The sequence below is a fragment of the Anopheles stephensi genome, chromosome 3 (genome assembly GCF_013141755.1).
Source record: "Anopheles stephensi strain Indian chromosome 3, UCI_ANSTEP_V1.0, whole genome shotgun sequence".
Classification (NCBI taxonomy): domain Eukaryota; kingdom Metazoa; phylum Arthropoda; class Insecta; order Diptera; family Culicidae; genus Anopheles; species Anopheles stephensi.
The window spans coordinates 26,655,034-26,676,237 of NC_050203.1; the positions used below are offsets into that span (position 1 = coordinate 26,655,034).

Sequence of the window (21,204 nt, forward strand, 5' to 3'; positions counted from 1 at the left end):
AAACTCACATACTCTGAAGCGTAACGAACAAAAACAAGCTGGCCACAATCACGGGACACGTCAAGCACGTTCTTTACCAGCCACGATAAGGCAAACCACACTGTGCAACTTTGGACTCGGCCGAAAAGGGAATCAAAAAATCATATAATGAACACTGAAAGAAAAAAAAAACGAGAAACACTTGTACTTGCACACATACATACGAAAAAGAGAAAGAAGGAAAGAAAATCAGTACTTGCAGAATGGCGGGGACCAAGAAAACGAGTCAAACTGTCTCAAGAAACAGGCCATGACTAGTCTGGGAGCGATCTTTTTTTGCCAAACTTTACCTACGTTTCGGAACAGAACTAATAGCAAAAAAAAGGAAGGAAAATACATTCAACCGAGAAATGTTTGGAAGACTTTTCCCACAGTCAAAATAGGAAATGGTGCCTCCGCCGGTGCTGGGTGCTTGGAGGTGGACATAAAATTAGGATGAAGGGACGTTTGAGGGGTGGAAGGCCAGAGTGCCAGAAGAAAGTTGAATGAGGTGGAGAGAAAATTTCATTACGTAATTCCCATGCGCCGCCAACCTCGGCTATCCGGTTCGGGAAAACACACACTTTACGTTTCTTTTTTCTCTTCCTCCAAACGGGGAATTTTCCCCCTCGGGGGTTGGAAAACAAGTCCGGAGGAAGAGAAGGTACATAGAAAGGGAGGGTGGAGAAAAAGGACCACATTAATAGTTTTTTATTGCAGTTCATTCCGGGGAACGGGGAAAACTCGAGACGAATCGGTGATGGTAGAATCGCTAGACGAAGACATACACACGCTTACTGGCCACGTTTTTCGTTTTCGACCGAGTGCTGACGAGCCCTGCAAGGGCGATAGAGAAGAAGGAATTGTGATAAAAGTTTGTTTTTTTATATGCATCCCTTCGCTATCCCGAGGCACGCGGCTGAAGGTGGTTAGGACAGTTGAATTATGATATCTGCCGTCATATTTCAATTTTTGCTCCAATTTAAAGTCCATTTTATGTATTACCCTTGGTCGTACATCCATCCATCTTGACGGGGGTTGAGGATCGTTCCAGGATCGCTGGAGGTTTTGGAGGTGGCAGGTTTTCCCCCCTCGGTGTGTCGTAACTCATCGCCATCAAATCCAGTGCTAGTGGGAGTAGCTCGCCCCGTAGAAAAGCACTTCTAATGGGAGTGACACACTAAACCAGCAACCAGAACGGCTTGCAAACTCCTCGGTAAAAGATGATCGATAGTAGGTCGTCTCTGAAGATTTAGCATTCAATTTTGTCTGTTTGCAAAGTGACTAGTAGAAAGAGTTCGAGCTAAACTGAAAGGATTTTTAGTTTTGTAGAATACAAATTGAAAAAGGATCGTTCACCATACCTCATTGATCTATCTGTCGCTTCGTGTAAGATGTTTAGCAGCAGCGTAATGACGTTTACGCCTCGCTGGGTGTAAAGAAATTAACGCCAGCAACAGCCAACCATCTGATCCGTGGATCAATGTGACGTGAAATGACGCATCGAAGCGAAAACCGTTTGACGAGTGCTTTCCCTGGAGTTGTTCGCTGGCGAAAGAAGTTGGTGTTCACTGGGGTGCGTTTTAATTGTGTCGTGCGTGTGTTGAGAGCACTCAGGGAGAAAATTGAGCGTGGAACGGTGGCAACTTACGCATCGCTGCACGCCAATAATCGATGAATGAATGCTTCTGCTCCTGCTGCTGTTGATGTTGAACTGGTGAAAACGGTTGTTAAAGCGGGTGCGAAGGTGAAGAAATGTGACCATCGCGTCAAGTTGCAAGTGTGTTGTCCTGTGCTTCTCATGCGTAAATCGATCAATTATCGTTCATCCATCAAACGCCAGTTTGGAACGGCAGCGAAGGTGAAGTGACATTAGTTTCTTGACCTAATCGGATGGGATTGGTCATTTCGATTCACGTTAATGTTATGGGTGTCATGATATTGCTGGTTTAATATCAGCTTTAACGATTATTGCTAAGGTAAGGAAATGACAAAATTGGCTTCAATTATGAACTTTACGCAGCCATCGTGCAGCGATTAAGACTCGCCAGGATCTGGTGGGTCGACCATGTCATGAGAATGGCACCGGACCATCCAAATTAACAGAGGAAGCGCAGAAAGCTAGATTTGCTCTAGTTTAGATGAAGTCGTGAAATTGATACGTTCACCGAAAAGCAATTGAATGGATAGACGACGGTGCTAGACCAACTCCCTGAGTGTAAAATAAATCGAACAACAAAATCAGCTAATTACCAATGTTTTAAACTAATTCACAAAGCAGGAACGTAACAGACCAATAGTGCACACTGAAGTATCCGGCCAATTTTCTATCATTTCCACAGTTGAGCAAATATCAACCACAGACCATTTTGATTCCATTGCTCCCCGGGGCCTCTTTAAAACTCGATTTAAAGCACCAAGCCACGATTGCCATGCACTAGAGGACTAAACCATACAATTACCGACCCGTGTGCCGATTTGTTGCCCGTATCGAAGCAACTAGCAACTGACAGAGGCAGCGGAAACGGCAAAAAACGAAACATGCAACAAAAAAACGCAACGCTAACTCCATTTACACAAAACCTCAAACCCTTAAGTGAACAGGCCGGTGCCGGTGGAAAAACGATGCTCATTAATTTAAATTCGCTAACCACCGGGTATTGTGCTGAGGTTCCACACCGTTCCCGCTATATATTACACGTGAGTCATGTCGACCACGAGTCCGCGGGCGGTAGCGGGTGGCGTGACGATGGCAAGCAGGAAATTCCACAAATCGAATCGAAACATGCGCCACGGGCGGAGGCGTTCGTTCGTTTGGCTGGCCCGAATCCTAACGGATATTGTTGTTGGCAGCGGTGTGTCGTTGGTTATGGTTGAGTTTTGTACCGGAAAGCAGGTGGCGGGCCCGGGTTTTTAGTTGCTAAAACGGTTGACAGGCTTATCAATTTATGTTGTACAACCTCTCTCAACCCCTTCTAAACACACACACACACACACACACACACACACACACACACATACTTGCACATGAACGGCGGAACACACGGCTCGCCCATTTTAGAGTTTCACGCTCACGGAAGCTGTCGGTGGGTCGTGGTAATCAGATCGGAAAGAGTATTTAAGCGTAGGCTTGATTGGGAAGCACCGGCTCTGAAGAGAGAGAGAGAGAGAGGAAGTCGACTGAGTACCGAAAAGTCATCTCCAGTTCAATCCTCTTCGATCCTCCGAGTACCAATCCTGCTGGCTAAAGTGTGCTAAGGATCGTCCATTTTCTGCGGTTGCGTGTCGCTATCCGCAAACCAAAACATGCTCCAATCGACGAAACGTATAGCGCCGCCTGTTGGTGATGTAGTAGCTCGTTGCGACATTTCCGCCGCGATCCGCCACCTGCCCAGGTGACATTCACCCGGCGTGAGATAGCGCGACATAAAACGGAAGGTTCGATTGCGTATCCGAGTGGCTGAGATTATTGCTAACATAACCTAACCTCAAAGCTGCTGACGATGTTCATTCGGTGCACGAGTGACACAGGTGATGGGCGACACACGCTGTAGGTTTCGATTGAACATTGGCATGATGCCTTGTGTTGGAGTTGTAGGATAGTTGCCTAGTTACCATGTGAGCGATGCATTTCAAATAGTAAATTAAAGCTGTGGCATATGATTGCGAATAACAAACTTCAAGTCGTTTAGTTTGAGGTTTCATTACGCCTAAATGTATGCAATAATTATTTTTAACAATCGCAACAAGGAACAATGAATCATTTTTTTGAATTATCTTTTGCTTTCTATTGAAAAAGGATACAACAGAAACTACTCTCAATTACTCTCAAAAGTTTTTCTCCATTTATTAAGCAAATTAAGGTTCCTCTTGCTTTGGAACACAAAGAAAGTGGAGTGTTGTGGCAGTCGTCTATGCAATGCATTACCAGGAAGATGAGCATCGTTTGAAGCTACTTGAAGCCTGATTGAATTATTTATTGCCAGTCTCCATCTTCCTGTACCATTCAATTTGATTGAATCATTTAGTGAATTTGAATTGAATCCAAGCGCGATATTTTTCATTGGGAAAATTTCCTCACAAAGAATTACTCCTTGACTTTCTGTAACGGGCAGTATTTATGTACATTCTGTAAATATTTCAACTTCGAAACTGAATTGATTATTAATATTATCCAGTTGAATAAAGATTAATACGGGTTACATATTGCAAAAAAAAAATGTGACTGTCTGCATGGGGACATATTTTCAGTTAGGCATGTTAAACTTAGCATTTTATCATGCCTGACATCATGCAGTCTTTGGAAATGCATGGAACAGGAACAGTTCCCCTGCGACCCTTTTGATATTCTACTTCTTGAAAAGCGTAGATTGAAGACCCAACCTAACCAACAAAATCATGAAGGTAGAAAGTCAAATATCTTTTTCAGGATTAATTCATGATGATGGGCCGAGGCGACAACAGCACTGGTCTCAAACGGCAGAACCAGGGTTCAAATCACATCCAGTCCCACATTCCCGTACGTAAGGCTAACTACTTCTTCTTCTTCTTTGGCACTACAACCTCGAAAGGTCTTGGCCTGCCATTTCTGGTTTTCTGCGACTTAATTTTACCCGTAGAAAAGTAGTCAGCCTTAAGTACGGGGAGGCGGTCTGAATGGGATTTGAGCCACGGCCCTGCCGTGTGAAGACCGGCGCCGCTGTTGCCTCGGCCACCGGACCGCCCCAAACTTACTAACTACTTTACTACGGGTAACATTAAGTCACAGAAAGCCAGAAATGGCAGGCCGAGACCCGTGGAGGTTGTATATTGCGCAGGAAGAAGAAGATTCGTGATGTAGCGGTAGCATTGCTTTTAACGCAATCGACTTTTTCACATCAAGATATGTTAAAACATTTCGTTGGACTCAACAAACTATCCAACTCGAGTTCAGATCATTCCACACTCTCTGCCACACTTTCCAAAATATCTTCTTCAACTTTCGACATCATTACGCAGTTAAAGTACGACCAGTTTGCCGTCGGCAAATCTCGATAAGAAGACAAATTATCAAACCTCTCACCTCACTGAGAACCGAAACGCATCAAGATACCAATTCCTTTTTTTTATTCGCTCCCCAAAAACAACGCATTGTACCAGCAGCAGTTAGGCTCCGTTAATGTTTGCTACCTTCGTGTAGTGTAGGTTCACCACCCTACCCAAACATTAAGATTGTGACAGTTCTTCTTCACTCTATCGTCTCCGCACAAACACCCTTGAACGGAGAAAGGAAAAATAAATTAAAACAACCCAGCCTTCCAACACCTCCTGCAGCTCCCCGGGCCACACACGTGTCCAGATGGTAGCGGGACGGGGGTCACGATATTAGTGCGCAAGAGAAAATGGAGGTTTGTGTTGCCAGCGATGGAGATGTTCGACTTCTCTCGACTGCTTCAATGCGGTGAAAAGTATGTTAAGGCATAGATGGGATGCTGTGAAAATTTCATGAATAAATAAACGTGTGATGAGTTCCTGCTTGGGTCCTGACGGGGACAACGGTGAGGCTGTTTAGGATACTGTGCCGTGGTGGACGCGTTCCCGCGAATTGGAAGCCACCACCGTGGCCTACCGTACCGTGCAGAGGTGGAGAATTATTCAAATTTAAATTCAAATTATCTTATCCACCGAGCCCATCTTTCTTTATTATCTGCTCACGGGCAAGAACACAAGAACGCAAAAAAAAACGTAGAAACCCCCCGAAACGACAGAACAACGGTGCACGGGACGGAGAGATGCTTTGATTCGTGGTACACGTGGTAGGTCGCTTTCGCTTTCGGAATCTCGTCCACACCAGACCAAATCAAGGCGTGTGGACGGGATGTAAAAGAATCGCTGCTGGGGTGAGTATTTCAGAGTTGCGATTGGTGGTCATCCGTAGCTGGGTGGAGTGTGCGAAAATTATATTTCTCGGGAAAACAAAAATAAAACAACTCCAAACCCGAACATCACATCGATCGGGCGTTGAGCCGTGAGATTTGTCGTCGTCTGGAAGCGATTTGTCTTTGTTCTTGTTCTGCGCCGATTCACACCACAAGTGGCAGAAATTAAAATCTTAATCACCTCTAAACAGAGGTTTTTTCACTTGGAATTCGCAAACCATAAACATGAAGACATTAAAGACAGAGGAAGAAGATGAATTGGAAAAATGAAATTAGATCCTTTGGATGGGCTTGATGCGTGTGTATGTGCCAATACGAATGTAAATCGAGGAATCATCCGGTGCAAGTTGGATTGTCAATTTAATGGCTTATAGCCATGTAGAATACGCAATCCCCTTTGTTGTGGTGATGGATTAGGAAAGAAAAGGCATAAATACTCTAGTAATCTATCCCTTTATCTGTTCGATTTGATTTAAAAGGAGAGGATTTATTCGCAATCGATGCAGGTGGCAGAAAATTTATAGCGACAAATGCAAATTATATTTATTTGTAATGCTATAAAATCAAGCCTAAGCAGGAACCGACATAATTCACTGAACGTTGTCTATTATGAATAAATTTTTCCTCCAATTTCTCTTCAATTCAAGAAGGACCTTCTTAACCGGCCTGGCGATAGAATTTTGTCTTGTGAATGGTAAAGAGTTTATCGGACCGTATTGCCTAAGATTCCTGATTTAAATGAAAGACAACAAAATTGTATTTTTTGAGTCTCTTTAGCATTAATAAATATCATTTTAACTTTTAATCCTAGTCTAGTTATTGCCAAACAACTATTAGCATTATTGTTCTATTACGCACCGAATACTAGCTTGATCGATTTCTCTCTTTCTCTCTCACTCTCCACCGGGCTATCCATGATCGATATAAAATGTTTGAACCTAGCTTAAGTTGAAAACGTCAAGTAAACACACCGCTACGTCGAAGGATTATTTGATCTTCCTCCTTATTCACCATTTTGATACTGATTGCCTCTTTCGAAACAAAAATGACCCATTTAAGAGTTCCACGAAACGATACTTTGAGTGTAGCGTCGGGTAATGGGTTCCTTCCCACGTGGCGTGCCAGTCTTATGAAAACAACGGAAGAAAACAGATACGCTCACGTGTACGACCCGAACGACTCTATGTTCAGAGCTGTGTCGGTATGGCAACGGCTAAAGTTTGCCACACGCTGCAATGGCCCGTGGGTGACATCATTTTAATGCCACCCTTTTTTTACGACCAGGATCCCTTTTTTCGTTGTGCTTAGATGTTACCAGCCTTGAAAGGATCGCACGCTGCGTTTGTGATTGCTGGGACGCATGATTGTCAATTGTCCCGGTTGCAATTATGTTCTGAGGAAAAAAGGGAAAACGTAGGCATTTTAAGTTGGTATTTACTCCTACTTGAACAGAAGAAAGATTCACCTCAACTGTAAGTAACGAATCGCTGTGAGATGATAAATATGCCGTAGGTTGGTGGGAGACTAATTCTCCCAAAAAAAAAACCTTTTCTCTAAATGGATGGAAATTGGGTGCATTGTGGCAGAAATAATCCTTATCAAGATCATTATAGAAAACTTTGCCCAGGCAAAGCAGTTACACCATCCCCATTCAATTTCGCTAATGAGTCGCTACTCTTCAGGTGATGCACAAAACACGATCGAATGCTACTGTTGCAAAATCGCTATCTTCACGTGCTCGGGTAAAACTTTACCTTAACCGTCCTAAGGCGTTGGGTTTACGCGACGATGTCTCGAATTCGGCAGCGGTTGTACAAGCAATTACTCTTCGCTCAGCCACCACACATTTCGATCCAGAAACAGGATAAACTTTCGGCTAATGAACAAGTTCCATGCGCGATGTGTTGTTGCGCTCAGGCAGCAGCGAGCAAGTTTTTGCACTAATAAATCCATCATACACGCGGGAGTTTCCTATCCGGCGGTAAGGTAGAACAGGGTGGGGAGAACGTTTTCCCATGCACTTCGCATGATTTTGCTTCCTTTTTCCGATGCAAACGATGCAAATGTAAATGAGGCACCATCAGCATCCAGTTCACAGTGCGCGTAGTTGTGTGAGCGGAGAAAAAAAGAAGATTTCTTTATGCTGCATCATGCTAAGGCAAGCATATGCACAAAATGGCATCCCAGCACGCAAGAAAGCATCCATTTATTATTGGCCTTATTAGTGCCATCTCGCTGACGGGTGTTTTCTTTTCCTGTAGGATGGAAAATAGAGACGTAACTTAGCGTAGGTTTATGACAGTGTCGGAACTCAACACAACTGATGAGTAAACGGAAGTAAATTGAATAAAAGTTGCATAGTTTCATTTCTAGGATAGCTGCTAAGAAATTTTATTATACCGTGGCTCAGACTCTAGCTCGAAGTAATATCGATAAAAGGTGGAAAATTAGGTCAGAAATTCACTCAAGCGTTTTATAAAAATGAGGAAGGCAGACTGTAATTTAATAATTCTAGACTAAATGGATCACGAATAAATCAAAACCCATGTAGTTGGAGGAAGTTGGATTCAATCGAAAATGGTAAAAAAAATGAATTTATTTTTCTTGTCTTGCATTTCATGTGATTTTGCATTTCTTTTTCAATCATTTTCTATGGCTTTTTTCCCTGTTAGGCAAACATATCGCATTTGCTTAATATTAGCGATAATTTTATTTTTTGTGTTTATTTATCACTATTGCTCAATCAATAATATATTGTACTCAGACATTATAGACATTAAAGTGCGTCTGGATTTTGGTTTGCTTATTTTCTTTCAAAATTCAAAATAATTATTAAAATCATGCAGCTTTAACAATTCATGATCATGTTTGTCTGTAAAATGTTCCTACCCTAATGCAGAAAGAGGAACGTGTAGGAAAAACGTGTAGGAAAACAATCGTTCCCTAAGCACTAGTTTGCGTATAAACCAAGGACGATTTTCCATGAGTTTCCTTGCTGAAAATGCTATTCCATTTTTTCTCCTTTTCTTTCTCTCTGCACCCCATACCCAAACCTACGCCAGGTAGTCTTCCAGGATGGGTGAAATTTTTACAGCTTCCATTGAGCGAAAAACCCCTCGGCACACACCAGCACAAGTACGACTGCATTCAGCGCAGCGAATTCAATTTCATTTCATCTTAATTTGCTGCAATAGCATTTCACTCCATCCGCGCCCTACATACACCAAACTGTGTTCACACCCGGCCAAGTTGCTGGCGAAGGTCGGGGTTTTTCTTTCCATTTCGCTTGCGAAAACCAGTGGCTTTGCTAGTGGTGGTGGAAATAAAAATGGTTCTCCTCGCTGGTCGGTTAGTACTTCTCGCGTTGCAACACGAATGTCCAAATCGTGACGAATGGTTCCTCAAATATGGTTAAAGGAAAATTACTTAATAGCGTGATAAATTGAGTGCGCCTGTGAATGTACCGTCGGTCGGTCTGTGACCGGTTGGTTGCGAGCCAGCAGTCGAGGGAAATGCGGAAAACTGCTGGAATGGACTTATTTTTGGTAGAAAAATTGTAATAGTTCGGTAGGATTTTGGGCGATTCTTTCCACTACGCGGAGACACTTGTTTATATCCTTGGTCGTTCTGTCGCACCGGTAATCAGGTTATCATTCCTTGCGCTTTTCACGAGTTTTTGGCACAGAGACAAGGTTTTTTGGGTCGCGGTTTGAATCGCAAGTAATATTTTCCTTTCGTTCCTTGTATTTTGTGAAGAAGTAAGTTTTAAAAGATATGAAACGTTAAGTGAATTATCCTAAAGCTTAGGTAAATTTATTACTAACGGCTGGCCGATGACGACCACTTGGACGATGTTTTGAATACGGTTGAAACACGTTTAAGAATGGAAAAAATGTTGAATAAATGCTACCTCTTAGTACATTTTCCTAACTCCAAATCGAACTGTTAACCGAGACGGGATGAACATTTGTAAGCCGTCGATTAAAATGTCATCCCGTTTCTAAGCCGTGTGAACCGAAAAGAAAAGTGACGACCAAACGAAACAAAAATGCATAACCCTATCGTAATCCGTAACGCTAACGGCAAACAGTGGAAAATTACTACTGCACCCATTTCCCGTCCCGATGTTATTTGATATGCTGTCCAGCCCTTTCCCCTCTCACCCAATCCGCGCTTCAATCCGCGTTTGACGTGAAGCTTGCCGTCTCCACGTCGACGGTTTCGTAGCTCCGGGAGCAGAAAATCCAATTCCGATCACACACCGGAAACAAGTTTTCAAATTTACATTCATATTACGATTCCGATTCCCACACCCAATCCCTTGCGTTTTTTTGCGGATGATGATCGTGATAACAAAAAGCAGAAGATGAAATAAATATAGAGCAAAAGAAGCAACCCAAAACAAGCTCGCCAGCTTTTTCTATCCAGACAAAGTTCGATTCCACCAATGTCCCCAAACACTCGGCGAATATCGGCCATGTTTGGTGAACGCGGTGGTTCACAATTGACGCGACAGTGCCAGTGGTCAAAACACACCAACACACACACAATGTTGTCCCATCGCACGTGGCACGAAATAGCCTCTCGTTTTACAGCATTCTCACCAACCACCCCATCCCTGATCGTACCGGGCTTTACATTTGACGGAAGGATCCATCGCGCTGCTGCAAACAAAACTGCACCACCATTTGCCTACTGTCAGGCGCAAAAGACGAAGCAGTAAAAAACAAACATTTGGAACGATATTTTTAGTTGTGTTCAATTTTATAACCTCACACTTCAGCTGTCAGTTGAATTGAGTTTCACTTTTTCTATTTTTGCCTTCTCTTTTTCAGATGGTTTAGAAACAAAACAAAAACCCCCCACGCGGAAGTGTGCAGTTGGGACACACCCGGTGCAGCGTGGAAATTAATCTAACTCGAAGGACAGATAGTGTAAGCAAATAAAATGATTGTTGGAATGGAGTAACGTGAATGCAACAAACTAAAAAAAAACTGCATGAAGCAAACATCGTTTGCAAAGTGTCAAAATTGCTCATCGAATCGTAACGAGGCGTGCTCGTGCCGTCCAACCAACGATACTGTCACAGAGTTTCTCGGTTTAGTAGTGCTAGCAGAATATGTAATAATAAGTGATAAAAAGGAAACAATACTGCATTCTGATTCAAAAGAGGTAAGTGAAATTAAAACTTTTTATATTAAAACAAGCTAAGTTTGAATCAAATAAAAACGTGATTATAAACCGGAAAACTTCAGCAGTAAATTGAAAAATCAAAACTTCACCAGCAATCAGAAAAGGTGAAACAGTGAATCCAAGTCAACTCACAAGTGGTTGTCCACTCTACATCATTTATATTAACAGTCTTTGCTGCTTCGTTGACGTTTCAAACATTACAAATCGACCGTGTTGAAGCTGTGTTCGTTTCTATCCATCGCTGTCAAGCGCTTCCCTTTGCTTGTCACCTGTTTTCTTGCCCTTTGGACCACAATTTGAAGGAGAAAAAAGACAACTCAAGTAAAAGCTTCGAGTTCGGGCGAGAAAAATCACGACTGCAAAACCATCCGAAGGTGACAGTTGTACCGTCGCCGACTGCCGAAAGTTTATCTAAACGATGACAGTCAAGTCTGTCCCTGGCTGCTGGTCCGCAGTACCTTCGGGTACCTGAGAAGAAAACAATTCATCTTTGCAAGACCGTTTTGCTTGCAATGGTTGTAAGTTGCATTTTGCTTCGTCTTCCGCAAAAAAGGTAAGGGAGGGAGGACGAAACCAGCAGGTGCGAACAGGTGCCAAACGTGGTGTGACAGTAGCTGTCGACAGATAAATTGCACTTGCAACTCGAGAAAGTGCAGTTTGTCATGGAGCTTCATGGTGGGCACGGTACGGTACGGTATTTTACCTCGGGTTGTGCATGCACAGCTCGGCTCGGCCCGTCAATTTTCGGGCTCTGATATCCTCAGTTTTTGTTACATTTTGTGTAAAAGTTGACGATAAAAAAGGAAGGTTTTACTGCGAAGAGATTCACACCAGAGTTTACAAAAAAGCCACCGTCGAATCTCCCGGGGAGATAGCGAGCGCGAACGGTAACGAAATAAAATACAGCGAGTCCTAAAATTGATGATTGGACTTCAATGTAGCCTTAGCGGTTGAGTGACTATATGTGAACCTATCCAACTCCCTCTTAGTGTCACGATAGCGCTGCAACCAGGTTTAGTGTTGGGTCTTTTACAAAATCGTACAATATCCATTTTGCATTCCGAAAGATAGTTATAGGTCCCGTAGTCCGTTGATACCGTAGCTTTCGGACCGAGGTACGGTTTTTTTTGATAAACAATTTCAAACCCAATTCTCTTTGTGACCGTGTTGGATAGAACTAAAATGAATTCGTTCTAAAAGGTAAAACTAAAAGGAATACAATATTTGACGAGGCGTTTGACATCGTGGAGGTTAAAAAATATCTCCGAGCTAGCGATGGGCCGAACAACGTCATGGCAATATTTCTAATGGAAATTGAACCTTTTAACGACGTGCATCACTACGGCACGATGCAAAGTTCGATCAAAGGTTAGTTGATGGAAGGTTTTAGACAAGCGGTAGAAACATTTTACGTTTCGGAATCCTTTACAAAGATATGAAAAAAAAGGTTCAGTACAATTTTTTAAATCACGAGTAAGGAGAAACGTCCTCTAATATAATCACAAATATCCCCTTTTTAAAAAAAAATGAAACAAATCCATTTGTAACTAAAGCATTGGATTATTAGGGCATTCAAAAATATAAATGTTGAATGTCAACTTTTAATTCATTTATTTTTCTCAATTAATTTAAAATAATTACTAAACGCACTCAATTTTCTTCTTCACCTGCTATTCCTTAATATGACCCAATGAAGTATTTTCCAACTTGACCATCATAAAAATTAATACAAAAATTTTGATTCGCTTTAAAAAAAAGGTACAAAAATATGCAAAAATGTTAGTTCTGTTGAATTTTTTTTAGTATTTTATCTACCACTACTAAAAGATCCGATTTTTCGAGGCTCTAGTCAATTGGTTATCAGAATTAAAATCGATAATACTTAGTTTCGGCTCAGTTATTTTGGCAGACCAGTTTAAAACTGAAAATATGGAAACAAAGAACAGTAATCATCTTTTTTTTTCAAAACTAAGAAGAACTACTCCCAAAAAACTAAAACGCTTATTATCTACTAGAAAAATCCACCGAATAGTTTATCCGGGATAAAGATTTAACCGGGCTTTTGCATAACTTGAGGCGCCCGGATAAAACATACTTTAGTTTACTATGCTTTTCAAGTGTTACGAGATTAACTTATAATGAACGAAGAGCTAGTGTACTCAGCTAGGAATGAAGAGGACATTTACTGGTAGAACTGCAACTGGTCGCACAACCATTGTTCATTTCAACTTGTGCAGAGTTCAACAATATCTTCAACATTAATAGTTCATCTCGTAAACTCCTTTCCTTTCCTCTTTCGATATACTATCTCCATCATGAAGATGGAGAACTTCAACTGTCATTGTACTCATTACAGTGTCTTTATACTACCTACGCCATGCAAAATACATTAGTGAATCTCCATCTTCTCCTTGCGTTACCTATTTGCTTCCATTTGTAATTAGCTCTCCCCAATCGAAGCATCCAACCGTATCGCTAATTAGTTTCATTCGAAAAACTCTTCTCTTCTATTGCCACTGTCTACCCCATTTTTACGTTTACTGCTGTTACTATTACATTCCGCCCTTACTTACCTTCGCTCGTTTCCGTTTGTTCATAATGATGAGTAGCTACGTTGCAGATTTACCCGTTTGTTTGGCCGATGTGCTAACTCATCGATGGAACGAGCTTACCGGGTCGACTTCTTACGGATGCAGCAGCTAGTGAAAGTTCGTTCGCACCAACTTAACTACCGAGCAGGAAAGAAAACAAATCTTCTTCAAAATGACAAAAGCGATTTTTTGTAGGTCTGCACCTGTTCTTTTTTTACCTCACCCAAGCCCTAGTTTGAGGCTAGGCCAATCAGAGGAGCTGCTGCTGGTGCTGCTACCAACCTGAGAAGGGTGTAATTTCATCACCAGCACGTTGTTACCTCATCAGAAGTTCGTGGCAGATTTTCCCTGATCGTCCCATCCACGATGGTGCTCCATGCTGCCACTAGGACATTTCGGGGTCGGGATCGATTCCTTTCTAGCCCGGGATTGCAGAAGAATAGATGAAAAATGGATTTTTCCTTTTCTCTCAGCCTCCTCCCTTTTTTCTGCTTTCCGTGGATGCCTCGTTGATACATTCGGTTGGCATAATAAAAAAAAGGCGAAACCCAAAAACCCTGCCAAAAGACCGTATGGTATGGGATAAAATTTGCTTTTCGAGCCCAACGTGTGTGCACTGTGTCATTCGACGAAGACGCATCACCAACCATCGAAGCCGTTTCGTTTGACATTCCCGAGGCCCGGGAAAACGGTTTTTTGCGAAGGAAAAACCCCACCTTGCTTCCTTTACTACGATGACAATAGCACTCTGAAAGAGGCTGAACGAACGCCCAACACCCGTCACCCATCCTCCTCAGCGCCCATGCTCTTTGTGACCACCATCTTACGTCACCTTGTGCCGAACACCCGAAGCCGTGCAACGTAATCACATGTAAGATCTCACATTACAATAAGCGCACTTGTCTGGGAATATTAATGTATCTTTTGCTCCGCACTGCTGCACATCACTCTCAGTCGCTGCTGCTACCCCGATCGATACCCGTACAATGGCCTCTGCGTATTGGTGGGTTGCTTGGGGAAGGCTGGAGAGAGCTCCCCAATCCTTAGCTGTGATATGTTACGAAACCGAGCCGTGGGTCTTGCTGTTGCTTCTTGTTTTTGTGCCACACGGTACAATATTTTGCCGATATTTCTATTGACGTCCGTGACAATGCACAACGAACGCACCGTAGCACCCGGGCGCGGAGAAAAGAAATTGCAGAACAAAGATATCGACGAATAAAACCCATCAACTTGGCCGTTGAGAAAGGATGTATTTCGAGCGGTTGGCATTGTGCGATGCCTCACGATGCTGGTGGCATGGTGGAGCGAAAAAGAGGAAAAAGAAGAAAAACTGATTCACCGAATGGGTAAAAAAAGGCCAACTGTCCCTCACTATGGGGAGGAAATGGTTAAAAATAAAAAAAATAAATGGATATCGGTTAATAAGTATATTATTTTATCACCAATTCAAACAAATGACATACGGAGAATTTCAATCAATATTTAATGCTGGAAAAAAAGAATTTAATGCTGGATTAAAGAAAGGCTGGTTTCTTTGTTTGGGTAATCGAATTATTTTTATTTGTTTGGTTAGCGAAATAGAACACCTTTATTTTTTGTTTTCTTTCATATATTGTGCTTATTTTTAACGATTCAAAGATTGTTGTTGAGCAACTTTGACCATAACAGAAACACAGTTTCTGATATTTAGTTTATGGATGGAGACGCCCAGTACTTATCAGCTATTCAATCATTATTTTCATTCTGCCAGAGCTAGAATCAGAAAAACTAAAGCAATGGTTTATTCTGGTTGAAGCTCTTGTTAAACCCTTAACCACACTAGCTCAATAAAAATCAAGGAAATGTCGCTTCTTTAAGGTCGCCTTTCATACCGTACAGAGCTTGACGAACTTCACAATTTGTCGCTTTATCCATAAAATCAGTGATCATTTTTAATAGAACTTTTCTAATGATCATAGATTTTTTTTCGAATTTTTTTATAATTCATGAGGATCTTCTTGAGTATGATAAAACGTCCAGTATCGTGTTTAAGGTAATCGTTTTAACTATGATTTGATCTTTACCATCCCATAGTGTGTTGGAATTACTTACAAGCCAACGGAGGCATAGGGGAATCATGTTTGGAAATGAATTTTCGTTGATGAGTATGCAGGTCTCAGTCCTCTTGAACTTGGATGACTTGAGCATACGCCCTGGAAAAGATAGTCACATCACGCTAATGGCATCAGTCATATCCGATGGCAGTTGGAGCAATTTTTTTTTTTGAAATTGTTTACTGCAATTACAATGCTTTTCAAAAATCTTCAGGATGAGAATGCAACTTCCGTGCTGGTTGTAAAATTTCATAAAAGAATCATCAATGTGACTAATTGAAGTTCCGTACGAGAGGCGGGAGACTTTAGATTTGCGGATGTCTTTATAAAAAAAACACCCGTCACGATAACGATAGCAGGTCACCAGTGTGTGCGTGGCATCGTTAATCTCCTTGGCAGCGAGAGCTTGCAATGTGGCACGCTGATGACATCATATTCATCATCTTCATCATCGTTATCATCCAATATTGTAAGTGTGTGTAAGGGGCCACACCCGCTGTATGGATTCGATGGAGATGGATGTGCAGACCGTCGGGCAGGGATCTGATGATGATCATTGTTCCCATTAGCACCACAAACATACACACGCGCCGGGGGTAGAAAATGGGACGCATTGTGTGTGTGTGTGTGTGTGTGTGTGTGTGTGTGTGTGTGTGTGTGTGTGTGTGTGTGTGTGTGTGTGTGTGTGTGTGTGTGTGTGTGTGTGTGTGTGTGTGTGTGTGCTTTTGGTTCTTCTTTCTGCTTTGTTTCAAACACTCATCTACGACACCCTCATCTAGATGTCCATTAGCTTCAGCGGCACGTCTTTCCTTCCTGTGACGCACGTAGATGGTAAGCTACTTAAGGATTTCTTGAATCTCCTTTCGTCCCTTCCTGCCATCCATACCATGTCTACCCTCGCTCTGCACGGTGTCAGATTGTTTGAAGCAGGCAACCGGCATGTGCGAATGATGGAGTGGTGTTAAAACGTGTCATCACCGCGTCCGGGATTGGAGGGGTTTCGAGGGCGTTTATTACTATCATCCCACACGTGTGTGTGTGAGTGTGACTGTGGAGAATTTTAAGGCTCCATAATGGGAGACAACAAATTGAAAGGCTGGAACGATTTCGGTGGAAAACGAGAGATCAAAGATGGATCAACTATAAACGCTTTCCATCAAAAAGACCTTTGGCGTGATGAAAGGAGTAATAGATATCGGCCGGAACGACCATTGAGATTGAGACCGATGATCAAGTGTTTCACAATGATACGATTTTGTGCTCGTCCCGCCGGCTCGACGACACCTTCTGCTGAGTGGATTAGTTAGCAAACCTACTTATAGTTTAAGCCATCCACTCTCGGGCTTATTAAATTAAAGTCGCTTTCCCTTTGATGGTGTTACCCCGGAGGTGGGAAAGCAAGTTTTCCGGTTCGCTGCCTCACCGCAAAGGCCCGAGATATTTGACTTGACAAATTAGATTTAGCATGATAAAATTGCGAGTCTTTCCGCCACACTAACTGGTGGTTAAGGGGTTAAGATTTTTGCATCAGATTAATACTTGTGCGTCTTATAAAAATCAGGCACTGGAGGAAACTCTTTCAACAGACACAGGTTTTAATTGAACGGAAGCCACAACTTATTTCCCAAAAAGATCTTCAAATCACGACATTAAATCTATTTCTTTCATTGCTTCGTTTGTTTTCAAAAAGCTTCCCGAACAGTTTGACCTTCTGGGACGTTATCGAGCCGATACTCCTGATGCTGATAGAACTTCTGATAGCTTCATCTACCGTTGGCCAGTAAAGCCAGCGAAAGCCAACTTTCCAACTCCCGACAAGAAAAGCACGCATACGGTCGAAGCGCCCGCCTAACTTCAATTCAATTTAACTTTGGTACGCTTAATTTAATTGCTAGCGATAAGAATCCTGCCTTTTTTTTCCTTCTTTTTAGATTTTCAGGATTTTGTTCGGAAAAAACAAAACGAAACGAAGAAAACGAAGAATTTTCATTCATTTTATTGCCACCACACAACATTTTTCGCGAAACAAATAGGTGGACGGAAAATACGCAACAAATTTTCCTTCCCTTCTTACGACCCCGGCGAAGGGATTAATGCTTCAACGAAAAGAAGAGAAAAATAAACCCACCCAATAGTAAGACAACCGGATCCGGTATTTCCTAACAGTGTTCCGCGTGTGCTTTCAATAATTTCGCAAGGAAACATTTTTACCGAAAGCCCGAAGTTGGGTAGGGGAAAATTAATTAGGATTTTTTTTCTTGCTTCTCCATCTTTCTTTCTACTGCTGCTGTTGTTGTTGTTCGCAACTTTTTCATCGTGGTGGAAATATTCCTCATCCCCCTCCCATCATAACAGCCGTCCCACTTAGCAGAATTCTGCCGCCTTTCGTAATTAATCAAAGGCTCATGTTTCCATAGTAACGCGCCCTCCATTATTCGGTGGATGAGTTGAAGCTTGATAGCGGAGAGTTGTTACCAAAGGCAACACCAAATCGCTGGCGTCGGTGTGTTTCTGGTAAAAAAATTATCATTCACACACACATTCGTTCGCTTTTGTGGTCTCAACCAAGACAAAACGCAAAAAGTGGCCTCAAGACTTCGTTGTACTCTTGAGTGGTATGAGTTTAAAGACAAGCATTAAAAGGCGTTTCATTGATAAGCAATAGATCTACCAGCCGTTTTGCAAATTCAGGCTGGGGCTATTAATTACTCACTACACGTGGAAAATCTTCAATCTGGGCCAAGAGGGCCGCTGGTTTCCGGGGTGATATCCAAAAGCAGACGTTTGGCCTAGCTGCTTGTTTCAATTTTAATTTGGTCACTTCGGTGTCACAGTAGCCTTCGGTGCTTCCCTATTCTCACTTACACTTACCGACAGGAGATAAAATTTATAGCATCAATAAAATCCTCAATCCAGTCACCGGGACACATACAAACACTCACGCACCCCCTTTTTGACCTAGACTTGGCCACCGTTGGGGAGGTGGGAGATTGATTGCGAGATGAGCATTTGCTTTTCATGAGGCTCTATAGCTCCGAAGGGTCGTTTCATATCGTGAAAGCAAATAAAGCATTTTGCCCTGTTTTATAGCACCGAGGGATAAAACGGGACGAAGGATGATGAAGGAAAACAATTAAAAATTCTGCTCAAAGGGAAGCTGGCGAAAAAAAAAACACACCATAAATTACTCTGTCGTCGATGGCGTTACCATTGACATTCGGCTGACCTGCGTCCTGTAAGCTACTTGTCGGATGGAGGTTGAATCTGGTGCAGAAGCCAGCAAAGCAAACAAACTTGCGTGAGAGATTAAAAGAGAGGGACACGGAGCGCTACTTAAAATGGGAGAACCTTACATCAGTTTGGCAGAGTCTGGGCAAACAACTTGCCAGTGCTTCTTATTCGCAAAATGGTTCGGTTCACTTGCTTACAGCCCCTTGGCTCTTGGCGTCAGTCGTCAGCCTGTTTCATGGGTCGTAAAAATTAGGATAAAATTGATTTTATGCTACCTATAACCCAAGCGTGGGGCTCGTATTCTCACCAATCCCTACCATGGTTACGCCGGGAAGAGAGCATCGGTACTTTTACCTCGTTTAGGACGACGGGACAGAACTTGCTTAGCTGTAGCGAGAGAACGGAGCAACGACGGGTAAGTTAGCAAATAACAACCGTTCGTGTTTAAAGCCAACAAAGCAAGCACCTAGGCTTAAGGACTTAATTATCGTGCCGAGCGACTTTAATAAGCGGGTATCTTCTCGTCACCAATGGAATAGCGGTATGGAATGATTTTGTTCCGGGTGAAAATCTTCCATTGTTCTTGCTCACCCAGTCATACAGGGTCGTAAACTATTTGGCAGCGACAATGAGCGAAAGTTGGTTTTGCTTCCGAATGTTGTGATTGTACTGTGAAGATGATTAATTTGATTATCGATGAAGTTGATGGCCCATTCAAAACTGTTTAATTAATGAGATTGGCCAGAGAGATAGCGTTCTGTAACCGGAAGTGTTACAGAAGCACAGCACTCTGATTGGCCCTGATTGATTGCAGTTGTCACTTTCACAGCTTATCGCGTTATGGCGTGCACGAGGAGCAAAAAATCTCCAAGTCAAGCCACCATCTCTAAATCATTGGCAGAACTGAATCAAATTGACTAACCACATCCACCCGAAAAGAACCATTTATAATCGAACAGTTAAAAGCGCGAACGCGCGCACCCGCAGCCATCTGAAACGTATCGTTTCTCATTAAACAGTAATTGTTGCCTTTGGTGACAGAGCTACCGAGAAATGTGTGAGAGCGAAGAAGCACGTAGAAAAAAAAAATCACGTCAAATTCACAAAGTGTGAAATCCTTTTCCGACCCCATTTGTACCCTGTACCGTCGCTGGTGGGCTTCCCATCGTCTCCATTTACATTTCGATTACATCATTAATCATGTAATGAGAGGAGACATTTTGCCTCGATTTCGCACGTTTTCCATGCTCTCTGCCGGAACCAACATTTGCCTACCAGAATCGAGTGGCGTTGGGGTTTTTTTTTTTCTCGGTTCGAGCGATATTAATTACCCTCGATTTGTCATCGCTGTCGCTGACGCCCCGTAGTCCGACGGATTATGTTCGATTATGGGAAGGTTTTGGCCGCGTCGTCCGGTATGTGTGTGTGTGTGTGTGTCCGCGCGTGCGAATGGGATTTGGTTTGCAGCTACGATTGCCTTCTGCACACCGTGTTGGAGTGTTTTACGTGGCAGGATTTTTTTGTTGCTAGCGCCACTTGAGCACCACTTAATCAAAGGAATTGCTTCGGGCCAATAGAATCCAGCTGATTAAAACGGGTATGCTTGGGATGGTTTCGGTGGTGATAATTCAAGGGTTAAAAAGGAACGAAAAAGGCACCCTTGTGGTTTTTTGACACGTTTAATATAGTGTTATAATCTTTGAACGAATTATAAGGCGAAAATTTGTAGGTAACCCTGTTCGATACCCATCGTCCTTACTATTGCTTCAAAACAATTATTATATTGCTTTATTACAGAACTTTACTCACTTTAACCTATCATCTCTGGCTTATAAACCATTTTAAGCTACCGATTAGATTTTTAGTCAGCTTTAGCATACTGGCAGGCGTGTTACAAATATTATTATTGCCACATAATAAGCACCTGGTGACAAAAAATTCACCATACGATTCATTCTTTTTTTACAAACATTATGAAACATTAATCCCAATAACAGGGGCGGTCCGGTGGCCGAGGCGACAGCGGCGCCGGTCTTCACACGGCAGGGCCGGGGTTCAAATCCCATCCAGACCGCCTCCCCGTACGAAAGGCTGACTACTTTTTTACGGGTAAAATTAAGTCACAGAAAGCCAGAAATGGCAGGCCGAGACCTCTCG

The 21,204-nt window shown here is 42.5% G+C and overlaps 1 long non-coding RNA gene across 1 annotated transcript in view; it reads left to right on the top strand.

Moving 5' to 3' along the window:
- Positions 1-21,204, top strand: part of LOC118511491 — an 84,475-nt gene that overhangs the window by 24,346 nt on the left and 38,925 nt on the right. Inside the window, exon 2 of the long non-coding RNA XR_004906155.1 lies at positions 10,772-11,108. This is a non-coding gene — a long non-coding RNA (uncharacterized LOC118511491). The remainder of the gene's footprint in view (positions 1-10,771; positions 11,109-21,204) is intronic.